Below are 16,534 nucleotides of genomic sequence, written 5' to 3' on the forward strand. Positions count from 1 at the left end.
AATGTTATTTTAGTCGTTAAAGGTTGCTCTTTCATACAAACTGTCCCTTGAATCCAAGCCATCTACTTTATCTGATGCTAAACCAGAATATCAAAAATCTGTTTTTCTCTCTGCTAGATTATTAGATTGTTTGCAAAAAGACCTCCATGATTCCTCTCCCGGTATCTACTCCACCTTGAAGAATCACCTCCCATTCTGACTCTGGGCTTGGCCATGTGACTTGCTTTGGCCAATGAGATAATAGCAAAGGTAAATCATTCAGAGATGTGAAATGTGTTGTGTATTGGGGCTTGCCCACTTATTGCTCTTAGAATCTTGGGAACTACACATATAAACCCAAGTTGTCCTGTTGAAGAGGCACATGGAAGAGAACTGAGGTGTCCTGGCTGACAGCCTGCAAGTGCTAGGAACGTGAGTGAGCCATCCTAGACATCCAGAATTGCCCACCCAACAGAATTATGAGAAATAATCCATTTTTACTGTTTTTATGCTAGTAATTATGGAGTGGGGTTTTTCGGTGGTTGTTACTGGATATAACTTCCAGTGTTGAACATTTTTGCCGATGCTGGTGGACATTTCTGCTAATGCTCTGCTGCAGAAGAGACAGAGTGGCCGTGTCTTCTGTGGAATATTTGAGGTTAATTTTGATTAATATTCAGTTTTTGCTGTGTGTACTGATGTGAGAACCAACCCCCAGGTAAGCTTTGGTTCTACTTGGTTTTTTTCTTCTTTTTGGTTTCTAATTTCTCCTTTTACTTTTAATTCTTACCTGTGTATTGTTTATGTGTTGTACATGTGTTTTTCCTTAAATTTCTTTTAGTGAGAATAAATTCAGGTAACAAAACCCATCATTTGAACCACTTTAAAGAGTACAATCCAGTGGTTTTTAGTATATTTACAATATTGTACAACCGTCACCACTATCTAATTCCACAAGATTTCTATCTCACACACACACACAAACACACACACAAAAAACCCGATACCCTCCCATCTCTCCCTTCATCCCACCCAGTTATCTACTTTCTTTCTCTATGAATTTGTCTATTCTGGACATTTCATATAAATGGAATCAATAAAACATGTGGCCTTTTGTGTGTGACTTCTTTTACTTATTATAAGATTTTCAAAGTTCATTCACGTTGTACTCTGTATCAGTACTTCATTCTTTTTTATGGTGGGATAACATTCCATTATATGGAGGTACGTATTTCATATATATATATATAAAACACGTATCTCCATTCATCAGTGTATGGATATTTGGGTTGTTTCCACTTTTGGGCTATTATGACTAATGTTACTATGAGCATTAGTATATAAGCTTTTATGTATGTTTTCAGTTCTCTTGGGTATATTCTTAGGAGTGGAAATGCTGGGTCATAACTTAACTCTATGTTTAACTTTTGAGGAACTGCCAAACTGTTTTTCACAGTGGCTGCCCCATTTTACATTCTCACCAGCAGTGTCTGAGGGTTCCAGTTTCTCCACATTCTTGCCAATCCTTCTTATTCTACCCTCCTACCCCCCCTTTTTTTTTTATTATAGCCATCCTAGTGTGTGTGTAATAAGATCTCATTGTGGTTTTGATTTGCTTTTTCCTAATAACTAATGATATTGAGCATCTTTTCATGTGTTTATTGGCCATTTGTACATCTTTGGAGTAATATCTGTTTAAGTCCTTTACCCACCTTTAAATTGGGCTTTTTAAAAATTGTTCAATTGTAAATGTTCTTTATCTATTCCGGATACTAGACTCTTAGCAAGTTTCTCATTTGCAGATATTTTCTCCCTTCCTGTGAGCTGTCTTTGCACTTCTTTGATAGTGTCCTTAGACGTATATAAATTTTTAAGTTGAAGTCAAGTTTATCTGTTTTTCTTTTGTTGCTTATGCTCTTGGTGTCGTGTTTAACAAACCACTGCCTATATAATGTGTATGTGCAGTCAAACTGTAATAATTCTACCTAATAAAACTGAAAAAGGGGAAAAAAAATTTCAAGATTCAAAAAAAAAAAAAAAAAAAAAACAAACCAACCAAAACCATTGCCTAATCTAAAATCATGAAAATTAACAGCTGTATTTCTTTCTGAGAGTTTTTGTAACTTTAGTGCTTACATTAAGTCTTTGATCCATTTAGAGATCATTTTTGTGTATGGTGTGAAGTAGGGGTCCAAATTCATTCATATCCAGTTGTCCCAGCACCATTGGTTGAAAAGACTACTCTTTCCTCGTGGAATGGTCTTGGCATCTTAGCTAAAATCCATTGACCATAGATGTATGATTTTCTTTCTGGACTCTCAATTCTATATCGTTGATCTGTGCATCTGTCTTAGTGTAGTTCCACACTGTTTGGATTACTGTAATACTGTTGTAAGTTTTGAAATTGGGAATGTGAGTCCTCCAACCTTGCTTTTTTTTTCCCCCCTCTGAGGTTAACTTGGCTATTGAGCATTACTGTATGAGTTTTAGGATCAGCTTGTCCATTTCTGCAAAAAAAAAAAAAGGCAGTTGAATTTTGATAGAGATTGCATTGAATCTGTAGAGCCATTTGGAAAGCATTTCAACCCATGAACATGGATGTCTTTCTGTTTATTTAGGTCTAATTTCTTTCAATAATATTTTGTAGTTTTCAGTGCATGAGTCTGACACTTCCTTGGTTAAATTTTGTTCATGTATTTTTATTGTAAGTTGTCTCAATTTCTCTCTGGATATGCACAAGGTATAAATTAAAAATCAATAAAAATAAAAATTTTTAATATAGCCTGTCAGCTATTTAATGTAGCCAGACTTCTACTATAGAAGTCTAGGAGTAAGGACACTGGAGTTCTAGCCTCAAAAGTATTATTATTATTATTACTACTATTACTATTACTATTATTATTATTTTGGTTACATTTCTTTGCTTTTGTTTATTCATTTATAAACTGCTAAGGGACTCTTGGACATTTTAATTTCTAAGTGATTAGTAGTAACACTATAAAAATTAATTAAAGATGGCAAGACTGATAGCAAGCACTTACAACACACTTACATGCCAGGTACTCTTCTGAGTGCTTTATGTGTATTAACTCACTTAATGAAATTAGAGTGGGGTGCAGTTTTAAAAGTTAAAGGGCTATGTGATTGTGTGTGTGAAGAAACCTTATCTCTTAAATGACATTTAAAAAAACATAGCCTAGAGTTCTCAAAAAATAACAATGGTGAGTGGTTAGTTTTTAATTAAGATATTGATAATAGTGTCAATGACCAAAGAAAGGGAAGATTTTTTTTGTCAACTCAACTTTTTTAAACTCCAATATTTATACCTTTCAATTGAGAGGTTTGGACCTAATGGTTTCTAGTTATTGGAGTGCCCAGCCCTCATTTTCTGTAATCAGATGACCTGGATACAATATGTCCCTGTCCTCTGTGTGGAAGCTGAGAAGAAGGATGTTGCAGGGGATGGGTCTTTAAGGCACTGGATGGGTCAAAATCCCACTAGAGTGTAAGCTCCCAGAAGACGGTGCCTGTATTTTCCGTTGCATTGTTGTATCCCTGTCACACTGCCTAATATAGAGTAGATTTTAAATAAATGTTGTTTGGTTGAAAAATGAATGAACAAGTAAACACAAGGCTGGAAAGAAATTGTTTTGGATTTTGATTTCTTTTTATTAGTGGAATTAGCATTCTTTGGGTGGGGATGGGGGAGAGGAAGGATTATTGAAATAGAATGTATTTAAATTAATAGAAATGGCTTTTACTGTTAGTTTTTCTTTAAACTCACCTTGCATTTCATAAGGCTGAGCCCTTGCACTGCGATGTGGCATTGGCCCACCATCTTCCAGAGGTGACAGCTAACTCAGCCTTTAGCCCGTCTCAGACGTCATCTTCTCCAGTTATCTTTCCACCTGCCACCTCTGGCAGGGCTGAAGCTTGTATCCATCTGTGGTATAATGCTTACTGCATGGTAATGGTATCATTGGCTTCTGTTACGTATGCCCTTTTTCCTAGACTGTGGACACCTTACTGGCTGTATCTTATGCTTTATTTTGTGTCCCAGACCTGATAGCATATCTGGCCCTTAGTAGATGCTCAGTTAACAGCTGTCAAATGTGTAGACGTGTATCAGTTCAGAGCAAAGATACGGCAAAACCATCTGAGCGGTTGCTTCTCTGAGTATTTGCTGTAAGAAAATTTACGTGCATCTTCTGATTTATGCCTCTTGATACTCCTATAAGGTGTTGGTATCATTATTTTCTTTTTAAATAATCTCAAAGGAATTAAGTAACTTGCTTAAAGTTATACAACTAATAAATGGCAAAGCTAAGATCTGGAGCCAGGTCAGTCAGATTTGAAAGTTCGGTTTCCTTCTACTGAATCATGTTGCTTAGCCAGAAGTTCCAACGTAAGTAACTGGTGAAATAAGATAACAGAGGGTGACATAGGGAAAGAAATCTTTAGGATGATGTTTGAAGAACCGTTGTTAATGTCTTCTCCTGCTCTGTCAGGGGACAAGTTAAAATTTTGAGAGTTAGTGTATCAAGAGATACAGGCCTACCTTCTAGGTGGTTGAATTTTCTGTGTTTAGTACAATAGTAAAATGGTGAACAAGTGGGTTTTTAGAATGTTGAGCCACATAGAATTTTAGGGCTAGAGACTAGGTTAGAGATCATCAGCTTCAGTGCATTAATCTACCGATAACATCGTGGGGCCTCAGAGTTTGTGAGTTTTGCTTTCAGTTGCATTGTCAGTTAAGGGCAGAGAAGGTTCTCCTACATCGAGGCTCACTTTTGTGTATTAACAGGGGATTCAGAGTAGTGGGGGGCAGAGACCTGTCACATGAAAGAGCTGAGCAGGCAGCTGGGAGGAAGCATTGTCATTTTCCACCATCAGAGATGTGTGAGACTCTGGCCTGGGCCTCTGGGATGAGTAAGCTCTGAGCTACCAGCCCCTTCAGAAAAAAGAACCCCTTGCACAGGGCAGAATTAATCCTCAGGAACATCTCAGAGGAGAAAAAAATCCTGTTAGGTTTTTGTTAATTTATGACTCAAAGACCCTGATCGTTTAAAATGCAGACAAATATACTTTTGAAAGATATTTTTTCTTCAGGTCTGTCCAGTGACAATAAGAGAAACTAACAATAGTGAAGGGTCTGAAATAGTTACTTCTGTTACCTTTGAGGTTTGGCTTTTGAAGTAAATACCATTGAGGCTTAAATAAAGTGAAATCATTAAGCCATCCTGTACTTACTGACTACCTCCTGTGTCTTAGCAGTGTACTGGTTGCTAGATTGTGCTGAATACTATACTTTCTTTTGCTTGATTTTTGTTAAGATGGAATATTCAGAGGGGAAAAAACAGTTGGAAATATGCTTTTGAGAAATTGCTTTGAAGTAGAATGAAGATTCATTCATTCATTCATTCATGGAGGGGCAGGTTTATTTATTTATTTGTTTTCATGGAGGTGCCGGGGACTGAACCAGGACCTCATGCATGCTAAGTAGCACTTTACCACTGAGCTATACCCTCCCTGGGAATTGAGAGTCCTATGTCTGTGTAACATATATGTACACATGCATACACACACACATATATTAACTAATTTATTCTGTTTGGGCTATCTAAATATCAGTATTGCTTATTTAAGTAAAGCTGATTTTCACAATTTTACACAGCACTGGAAAAAAATGGGGCATCTATTTATAGACTATGATTTTTCAAATGGAATGTTCAGGTGCACTGAAATATGCAGTCATCTGTTGGCAAAACATGATATTGAGATTTAATGCTTGGATATCACCCCAGTAGGAGAAGTATCTAGCTTCAAAATCTTTGTATGGTTAGAGGATGCTTATGAGTGGGAAACATTTGTTTACTTTGGAGAAGGTAGTTGAAAGTAGTAGGATGATGGTGAAGTGAAATTTCTGTAAAATACTAGATTTCAGTTCAAACCGTTGACAAATTTTGAAAATTCTATGAAACCATTTCTCAATTCTTTAACACCCAGAATGGCATTGTTTCTTTCCAAAGATTTGTATCATGTATATTGAATAAATGTTTTTCCCCTTGGAAATATATTTTTAATTCTGCAATTGAATCCAAATAGACAAATTATTCTAGTTAGAATTTATTTTAATTTCAGCCATATACCTGGAATGCATCTGGCCTGTAAAGGGAAGAATATATAGTTCAAAGAGTCATTTTTCTATAACTAAGGCTATTTATTGCTTTTCTGTTTAACCTTTCTGTACTAATAAAATACTCAAAATTAGAACTCATAATGAAGAGCCAGTATAAAACTTCTGAAAATGACATAGTGAACCCATGTCATTTTAAACTATTTCCTGTTTATGATTCTTATTAAAATCAAGCAACTTTTAAGAAAGGCTTTTCATATATGTTATACATGGAAGTGATTATACAGACCAGAGCATTAACAACTACTTTTATTCATGTGTTGATGTATCTCTAACCATCTGTCAAAATTCTGTCTGTATGTCACATCCTCATTGAAGTGGTCCACCATACTTTGAAGAGGGGTAATTGTTTCCTCTTTAGTGATCATGTGCTAGTGATTTCTAGGGACTCTTAGTGTTCTAAAGTGCTTTGCCCAGTATCACTTTCATAGCCCTCTATAGATTTTATTGTAATGCTTTGTTTTTAAGTCTCTTTTATCTGTGCTTCCCTAGAGCAAAGGTCGTGTTTTTCTCATCTTTGTAACCACTTCATTGCCTCATGTATAGTTCCTCATATGTCATTGCTATGCAGTGAATGCCAGAATGAATGGTTATAAGAATGTCTGAAACTATTCCTGTGGACAAATTGGTTCATAAACTGAATGTGGTGCAAAGATTGAAGAGTGAAGAGGAGGAAACATTTAAGGGAACGAAGAGGGTTGACAGGGATTAGAGATAAATGAAATGAGAACGAGGTAGTCAAGAATGATATAGTATATTAATTATATGTTCCAGTTATCTATCGCTGTATAACAAACCACCTTAAACATACAGGCACACAATAACAACCATTTTATCACACTCATTGATTGTGTAAGCTAAGAATTTGATAGCACACAGTGGGAACATCTCTTCCATGGTATCCATGCTCTTATCTTGGAACACTTGGTAGCTGGAAGTGTTGGACAACTTGGACAACTCAGGCTGGATTCATCTGAGAATTTCCTCACTCATATGTCTGGCTCCTGGACTGGGATGATTTGAAGGCTGGACTCAACAGAGTTCTGCACTAGAATACCTATATGTGGCTTCTCAATTCAGTGAAAGCCTCTCTCAGTATGATGTTGAGGTTCCAAGAGGGACTGTCCAAAGAATGAGAAGTCCACAAGAACCAGGTAGGAGCAACTTGGCCTTTTCTGGCCTAGCCTCAGAGATTATGTAGTAACCCTTCTGCTGTACTATATTAATTGAAGGAGTCATAAGGCCACTCAGATTCAACGGGAGAAGTATCAGTGAATTTCCTTCTATTTTTTTAAAAAAAGCAGCATTATATATCATAAATGGTCCAGATGGTGACCCAGTGATGGGTAAAGCAAAGAACAGGAAAGTACATTATCAATTTACTTCATTAGAGGTAGGGTGTATGAAAAAGATCCAGTTTCATTCTTTTGCATGTAGCTGTCCAGCTTTTCCAACACCATTTATTGAAGAGACCATCTTTTCTGTCACTGTATGTTCTTGCCTTCTTTGTTGTAGGTTAATTGACCATATGAGTATCGCTTTATTTGGGGGCTCTTTATTCTGTGCCATTGTGCCTGTTTTTGTGCCAGTGCCATACAGTTTTGGTTACCATAGGTCTATAGTATAGTTTGAAACTAAGGAGTGTGATACCTCTGGTTTTGTTCTTTCTTAAAATTTCTTTGACTTTTTGGGGTCATTTGTGATTCCATACACATTTTGGATTATTTGTTCTATTTGTGTGAAAAATGCCATTGGTATTTTGATAGAGATTGCATTGACTCTGTCGGTTGCTTTGGGTAGTATGGAAGTTTTAATGATATTGAATCCATGAGCATGGTATATTTTTCCATTTATTTGTGTTGTCTTCAGTTTCTTTCCTTGGTGTCTTATAGTTTTCACAGTACAGATCTTTCTTCTCATTGGCTAAATTTAGTTGTAAAAGGGATTGTTTCTTCATTTCTCTTTCTGATAGTTTGTTATTAGTATATAGAAATACAACAGATTTATATATATTACTTTTCTTATGCCATATTAAAAAATAAACTCAAAATGAGTCAAAAACTTGAACATAAGACCTGAAACCATGAAACTCCTAGAACATATAGGCAGTGATCTCTTTGACCTCTGTCTTAGCAGTATTTTTTGGTTATATCTCCTCAGGCTAGGGCAGCCAAAGCAAACACAAACAAATGGGACTACATCAAACTAAGCTTTTGCACAGCAAAGGAAACCACCAACAAAACAAAAAGACAACCCACTAAATGGGAGAAATTTGCAAACCATGTATTTAGTAAGGGGTTAATATCCAAAATACATAAAGAATTCATACAGTTCAATGTAAAAACAGCCTGACTGAAAAATGGGCAGAGGCCCTGAATAGATGTTTTTCTGAAGAAGACATACAGATGGCCAACAGGCACATGAGAAGATGGTCAGTACCACTAATCATCAGGGAAATGCTTATTAAAACAATAATGAGATACCACCTCACATTTGTTGGAACGGCTATCATCAAAAAGGCAAGAAACAACAAATGTTGAGGATGTGGAGAAAAGGAAACCTTGTGTGTGATTGGTGGGAATGTAAATTGGTGCAGCCACTGTGGGAAAAGATATACATATTTCTATGTTCATTGCAGCACTATTTACAGTAGCCAAGGTATGCAAGCAATCTAAGTGTCCACTGATTAATAAATGAATAAAGAGGATGTGGTATACACACACACACACATATGCATGTACTTGGAATACTACTTTGCCATAAAAAGAGTGAAATCTTGCCATTTGCAGCAATATAGATGGACCTGGAAAGTATTATGCTAAGTGAAATAAATCAGACACGGAAAAACAAATACTATATGATTTCACTTATATGTGGAATCTAAAAAGCAAAACAAACAAACCAAAACAAAACAGAAACGGACACACAGATTCAGAGAATAAACTGGTGATTGCCAGAGGAGAGGGGAGTGAGAGGGTGGATGAAATAGGTGAAGGGGATTAAGAGGGTCAAATTTTCAGCTATGAAACAAATAAGACACCAGGAAGCAATACACAGCATAGGGAATATAGTCAATGATACTGTAATAACTTTGTATGCTGACAGTAACTTTTGTGGTGATCGTTTCATAATACGTAAAAATAGTGAATCAAAAACATTTTACATGATTAATATTATTTGAAATTTGAATGACTTTGTAACTCAGATACTAAGTACAAGTAATGACCATGTTGACATAAATTGATTTATTTTTATCAGAAACATATTGTCACTTGTTTTAATATTTTAATTGCCTAGCATGGATAAATTTTATTTTAAAGAAGCTAACAAAAGATGGCTTGCGTATATTCAGAGGGGTACCTCTTAAGAAATGTTTTATTTCCATTAATTAAAGTTTTAAAAGTTTATGTAAGTAAAGAAAATAGTGAATCACTGTGTTGTACACTTGGAGTTAATATAATACTGTCTGCTAATTATCATTCCATTAAAAAAAAGTCACTGGACATTTTCCAAACAGTAATTAGATCATGGCTTATATCCATGATACTTTTTGAATGTAGTTTGCAACTTCTACTTGTTAAAAGTGACGTGTGAGAATGTTTTCTCTGGAATTAGTATTTTTATCAGTCTACTTTTTTCCTCTTAGAGATCAGGTATATAACAGCTGACATTCCAATTTTGGAATTTCTTCATTCACAAGCTTCAGAAGGAAGGGTAAATAATTCTCTGGTCATATTTGCCTACTTGTTTCAGTGTTCTCTGTGGTTTCACTTGCAATGCTTACCTTTGGGGAGCTTTCAAATGATTTTTATAAGAAGGCAGCAGTTAGGGTCTGCTCGCTTTACCTGACTGACCGCTGTGCTTTGGCACTTAGTCAATCTGTACAGAATTTTCTTTTCACCATGCTGCAGCCTTGAAAAGCTAACTTCTGCTTTCATGGAATTTGATCCGGGGAGAAAGGAAAGGAAAGAGAGGGGAGAAAAGAGGAATTATAACAAGGACAAATGTTGCATAGACTGTGGTTTTATTTTCGGTGCTGGAAACCACATATTCCTGTTGGGGAAGAAATGGGATCACATCATGTTATCATGAAGCTCTGCTGACTCAAGAAATCATTGGAAGAGCTTTCATAATGAATTGGATCGTGTGGTAGTAATATACTTAAGGAAGCAGAGCCCACACCCTTTTTCTGCTTAGATTTGTCTGCCTTGTTCTTTTTTCCCCCCTTCTCTCCCTCTCTTCTTCCTCCCATCTTTTTCTTCTCTTTCTTACCAGTTCCAAAATGTTGGATGACAGGGATGTAGAAAACCATGTTATTCCCTTAAACATATTTTTAAAACTTTTTGTTATGGAAAACTTCAAAGACAAACAAAAATAAGAAAGTGTAATGAACCCCTGTGTGCCTCACTTAGCTTCAATAGTTGTCAACTCATGAGCAATTTTATTTTGATTATGAAGCAAACCACAGATATTTTATCCATAAATTTTTCAGTATGTATCTCTAAAAGATAATAACTTTTAAAAAAATACAGTTGCAAGAGCATCACCATACCAAAAAACTCCAAAACAACCTAACACTATTTTGATATCATCAAATAAACCTTACCACAAACCTAAATGTCACCAATATGCAGTTAGTGTTCAGGTTACCACAGTTGTCTCACATTTTAGCTGGCTGGGATATCTCTTAAGAGTTTTCCTCCTCAATCTCACTGTTTTTGTTCTTGAAATTCTTTGTTAAAGAAGTTCGCTCATTCTGTAAAAAAACTGAACACAATAATGACTTGGATTCTTTATTCCTATTTTGAAAATAATAGGAGAATAATTTGTTGACATAGATGAATGTTTTATGTTAAAAACAATTTAGATTAATGTAGTCAAGAAATATATTGGTATTAGATTACTTTATGTATAATTTCCAAATTTTATGTTTTCTCCTAGTGAAAGTTGCTGAAAATCACAGTACCTACTTAGAAACTTGTTATTCATGCCTAGTTTTCACTGGTTATTGTTTCTTTCTGAATTAACAAGAAGCAGAAAGAAAAATATTTGTTGTGTATCAGAAATTCTCTCACAGGAAGAGGATTAGTGCCAGAATATTGTCATTTAAAGTGAATCCACTTACATTTCATAGTGACTAGTAAAAAAGGGAGAAAAAAGGCCTTATGATTCATACATTATCTTGAAAAATAAAGTGAAAACATGTTTATTTTATCTCATATATGGCACCATTTAGATTATAATTGTTAACTCTTAGAACAAAAAGGGAGTCAAATGTTAGTTTTCTTGAGAATTTTCTGATGAAAATGCATGATAAAAAGTTTTGTCTTCCTTCACTTTACATTTGGATTTGTCAGCACAGATTTAAGAGGGCCATGTTTTTCAAAAGCATTAGAAAGCTTTATCAATTTTTGCAGGGGTGTATCATGAGGTAGAATAAAAGTTAAGTCACTATAACAAAGAAACCACCATACGTCATTTCTAAAATAAGATAAAAGTGTGTTTATCTATCACAAAGTAGGTGAGCAAGTCTAGACTAGGGGGAAACTCTGCTCCATGAAGTCGTTTAAGGGCTAGGTTCCATCTTGTTCCCTCCTCTACTCCCTACAGTGATGTCTTCAATGCATAAGGAAAGTTGAGTCTGCCATGTGCACTTTCCAGCTGGTGGGGAGGTGGAAAATGCCCTAAAAATCCAGGGAAAGTAGCTTGTCTTTAAGTTAGAGGTGACCCTCATATCCCTGGCTGCACACATCCCTTTGGCTTTAACTTAGATGGCCACCTCTAACTGCAAAGAAGGCTGGGAAATACCATCTCCAGCCCATATGGCCAGGAAGAAGGGGAGAGTGGATGAGGACAGGGGGTTACCAGTGGGGAAGGGAGCAAAAAGAAGTCTGCCACCGTGCATTTTAGTATTTTAAGTGTAAATCATCTTCGACACTTGTTACTGTGTTATTTTACTTTATTTTTACTAGCTAACTAACTTCAAGGTCCTCATTTGCCTGTGACATTGAGTGTGATCAGAGTATTTCTCCAACATTACTCCCATTTTCGACTTCTTGAAAACTTTCATCTTCTAAATATTTGATATTGTTGACTGTTTGATTCCTTCATTCAGTCAGAGAGAATGACCAGCAAAGAAGCAGAACGTAGTAATGTGGAAGGAATATTTAATTGGGGCCTATGTAGGCAGTTGACTAATGAGCAATTTTTATGTTATGACATCTTTTGTTTCTGTCTAGAATCACTTAACTATGAATCTCCTGTATAGTTAATATATTTGTTGATGCTTTGAGATATTGTAAGCAGATAGGGTCGGGGTCCCTAGAGGAGAACTAGACATAACTTTCTTAACCAAGGAGAAGCCATTTTAGGCCTAAGCCATTTTGTGATCTCAGCCTGCTCTTGCAGAATAGGTCTCAGTAGTTAATAATTTTAAGGGAGTGAAAGAAGATAAAAACAGCTATTACCAGGCCAGGGAGATAACTTAGCCATATTATCAGTTGTAAAGACTCCCAGTTATGTTTCCGATGTAAAGATGAGCCTGAAGCACATTCTTGAGCTGTTCTGCAGAGTTCAACCCCGCCTTGAGCACTCAGCCACCAGATCAGCTGGAATGATAATGTTGACCTTTGCTGACCCTCCTGACTTCAATCAACTAGGTCCCAGACTCCATCAACTTTTGCCTCAATGCTATGCTGAATTCTTGCTCCAGCCCCAAATTTGCTGCTTAGGGGAGATACTGCTGTGGGAAATATCCCCGGTGTTCTCCTTACTTGCTGCAAGTAATAAATCCTTCCTTCTCCTGTGCTTTGGTTTGGTTGTGTCTTTTTGGCTCGACAGCCACCATGAGGCGAACCCAGTTTTTGGGTGACAGTATTGCACGTGGTTTCTTTTCTCAAAACTTTTTTCTCCATCCGTTGTTATTTTTCTCTCCTCCCACTCCCTCCCATTTTCCTTTTTAGCAGTCAGGAGGCACTCCAACCCAATCACAGCCAAAGATCACAGTGGAGACCTTCAGCGTGAAACCCAAGCCTGTCTTAAAGAGTATGTGTTAAATCAGTCGTTGTACCTGTATTATATGGACAGTAAGAAACAACTATTCTCAGTGCAGCACTGCTGAGTCTGCTACAGGTTGACTTGCCCCGCCCAGTCCAGCATCACAGTCACCCACCATGTGTCAGTGGGCTGGGTGGGGACTGCATTCCTGGGAGAGATGAGATAAGTCAGCTAGCCTCTGTAACTTTTGCCTTTTGACTTTTGAGTCTTCTCTTATCTAGGTTCAATAGGTCAACCAATGAGTTGGGGGTTTGAGGATTCTCTTTTTTAAGTAGACCCACAAACAATTCTTTTGCTTTAAGTCCTTCGCCACTATTAGACATACCATTGGTTGTTTCCAGGCTTCTCCCCAGCATGTTTATTTCCTTCCAGTTTCTAAAATTTTCTTATCTCCTGTCCTGTTTTCTGTTTCTTTGATAGTTAATTCCTTTGTGACAACAGCAGAACTGATTTAATGGGGTTTCAGGAGGGAGCCTAGGCTAAAGTGTACTCTCAGCCCTCTGTCTTTAACTGGAAATCTACATGAGGAGAATTTTCCTTCATTTATGTGACCTTTAATAGTGTTCTTTGACCAACGGGTTATTAAAACAACAACAAACTTTTAATTGTATGGTACAGAATGCTGGAGCTGGAGGGGGCCCTTCTCCTGGGACCAGGAGACTTCTAGTCTGGGTTTGTGTGCCTTTGAGCAACTCATTAAACTTTCTAAACCTCAGCTCCTTAATTTGTAAGGGGATGGTCACAGATTTAAGTGATGGCTAAGATTCCTTTTGACTCAAATGGTATGATTCTATATAAGACTATTAATCTCTTATACAAAAACGGTAAGGTTTTTTTTTCTTCCCTACACATTCTACATGAAATACTTCCCCCGTCCTGATGTTGAAACCTTTTGCTTCTAGTCCTGCGGATGAGCCATGCCCCACTTATCCTCCTGGGCTTTCCAACGTCTGCCTTTTGTTTTATAACTATGGTATTGCTTGTTGGGCTGGGAATTCCATATTTGCATGTGGCCTGTTCTTCCGGAGTGTAGCTTGCTTTTCCCTTATACACCACTCTTGAAAGTTGTCATCTTTACCCTACATTGAAAATATGTTGCACAAAGTTGAGAAGAAGATTTCCAAATAAGTCATATTTACACATCAACAGTTTTTCAGGAACAAAAAGATAGAGTGTCAAAATTTTAATTTAAAATAAAGATGACCAACATAGATGCCAAGCAACAAGAGCTTTTCTCTGACTTCTCCGCTTAGGAGAATAGGTCAGTTGGGTCTGTTATCCAGCTGCTTATTGAGAGGCTGCTCTAGACACCAAGTGTGGTGTAAAGACTTAGTGTAAGCGCCCAATCTCTTCGCTTAAGATTGGGGCTCGCAAACCTACCAGCACATTAAATCCTGCTGCCCTGGGACTCACCCCAGACTAATTCAAAGTATCTGGGCGTGGGTTCTGGGCATCTGCATTCTAAAAAAACTCTCCCTACGTGATTCTAATGTTAAGGTTAAAAACGATTCCTTTAGGAGCTTAAAATCTAGGTGAGAAGTTAGAATGTGTACATCAGTTGCTACAGAGCATGGAAGATGATGGTGAGCTCTGTGATGGTGATTCAGAAATCACGGGCACAGAAACTGGATAGTTTTTAATTAATTGGAACCATCCAGAAAGGCTTCATCAGAGAGGTGACTTTTGAGCTAGTAGAGTTTTCACAGGTGGAGAGAGGGGATTTTCTAGGACAGGGAATGGATGCTGATTATTTTGACTAGGGTGTGGAGTGTCTGGGGAACAGTGGAAGTAAAGATTGGATGTTAGGTTACAGCCAGATTGTGGACATTCTCCAGTGTTTTGTCTAAGGAGTTTTGACTTCATTCTGCATGTGGTGAGGAGGCTTTGGGGAGGCACTGAGGATTTCTAGTGAATGCAGTGGCAGGATAAAAATGGTATCTTTGAAGGTTGATCCAATGGGAATAAGGGGTATGTAGTTTGAATAAAGTGAGGCAGGAGCCAGGGGTGAAAGGAAGACCAGTTGGAAAGCTACTGTCATGACCCAGATTATGATGCTTTGAGCTAGGAAGAGAGCATTGCAATTAGGAAATAACAGCAATAAACATTTGTATAGTGTTTTCATTGTAAGTGAGTTCTCTCCCACATCTCATTAAACCTCACTAGTAACCTTGCGGTATTTACTTCCATATTTTGTGAATGAAGAAAACTGACGTTCAGAGGTTAAGCTGTTGTAAAGTAACTTTGCAGAAATTGGAGGGCCTGACTGGTTGACGACAGATTGGTAACAGGGAATTGTAGGGGTGCTTCTGAGATGTCATGTCGGGTGTGAAGATGGTGGAATTCCTCACTGGCAAACTGAGGGTCAAGTTCCTGGCTCTGCTCTCTGATAACCGCTTATGCTCTTCGCATGACTCCTGTTGCCTCTCTGGTTTGATATGCAGTGACTTCTTGTAAGGGCGTGGTGGAGGGAAGGGAAGAAAGGGCTGTTGTCCATTCAACGTGTCTCAAGTAAGAATCTTTGGATCGTTGCTGAGTATCTCTGATTTTCAGAGAGTTAAATGTCGTTGAATTTAGATGGCTTATTAGTGTAGGTGTGGATAGTCTGGTTGTGGGGGCTCCAGATATAGGGCTGAGGACCTTATGCAGATGAGCTCTGCCCTTAGTAGGCAGGGAGGTACGGGGTTAGCTGAGGGGCTACTGTGTGAGGTGGGTTTCCTAGATGAGCTGAGGAGGGTTAGCTGTGGCTGGGTGGGCTTCCTTTTCTCTTGTGGTTGAGACGGGCTGCAGGGAAGAGAACTGTAGTATAGAAATCAGAGAACATCCCCGTGGCTCTGGTGACTAGGATGCTTGATCTTTTTATCTTTTTTTTAGGTTCTATGTGTAAGTGATATTACAGGAGTTTGAGATTAACAGATACAAACTGCTATATATAAAATAAACAACAAGGTCCTACTGTATAGCACAGGGAACTATATTCTTGTAATAACCTATAATGAAAAACCTATAATAACCTATAATGAAAAAAAAAATATATATGTATAACTGAGTCACGGTGTTGTACACCAGAAACTAACACAACATTGTAAATCAACTATACTTCAATAAGGAAAAAAAAAGATTACATCATTATTAGAGCTGGAGATTGAATCCTGTCCACCACTGTGGTAATTCATTTTGTACTATGTACTCATCCAGGAACCTGAGGCAATTTAAATATCAGCCTAAACCAGCCGTGCAGGTGATGCACTTTTCCATCTGAGATAATTGTTTCCCTGCAATCAAGTGCAGAAGAGTGTGCCACCA

The 16,534-nt window shown here is 37.4% G+C and overlaps 1 protein-coding gene across 4 annotated transcripts in view; it reads left to right on the forward strand.

Moving 5' to 3' along the window:
- The window catches only part of TEC (tec protein tyrosine kinase), a 115,066-nt gene that overhangs the window by 18,538 nt on the left and 79,994 nt on the right, over positions 1–16,534 (forward strand). The window lies entirely within an intron of this gene.

Source organism: Camelus bactrianus, chromosome 2 (genome assembly GCF_048773025.1).
Source record: "Camelus bactrianus isolate YW-2024 breed Bactrian camel chromosome 2, ASM4877302v1, whole genome shotgun sequence".
Classification (NCBI taxonomy): Eukaryota; Metazoa; Chordata; class Mammalia; order Artiodactyla; family Camelidae; genus Camelus; species Camelus bactrianus.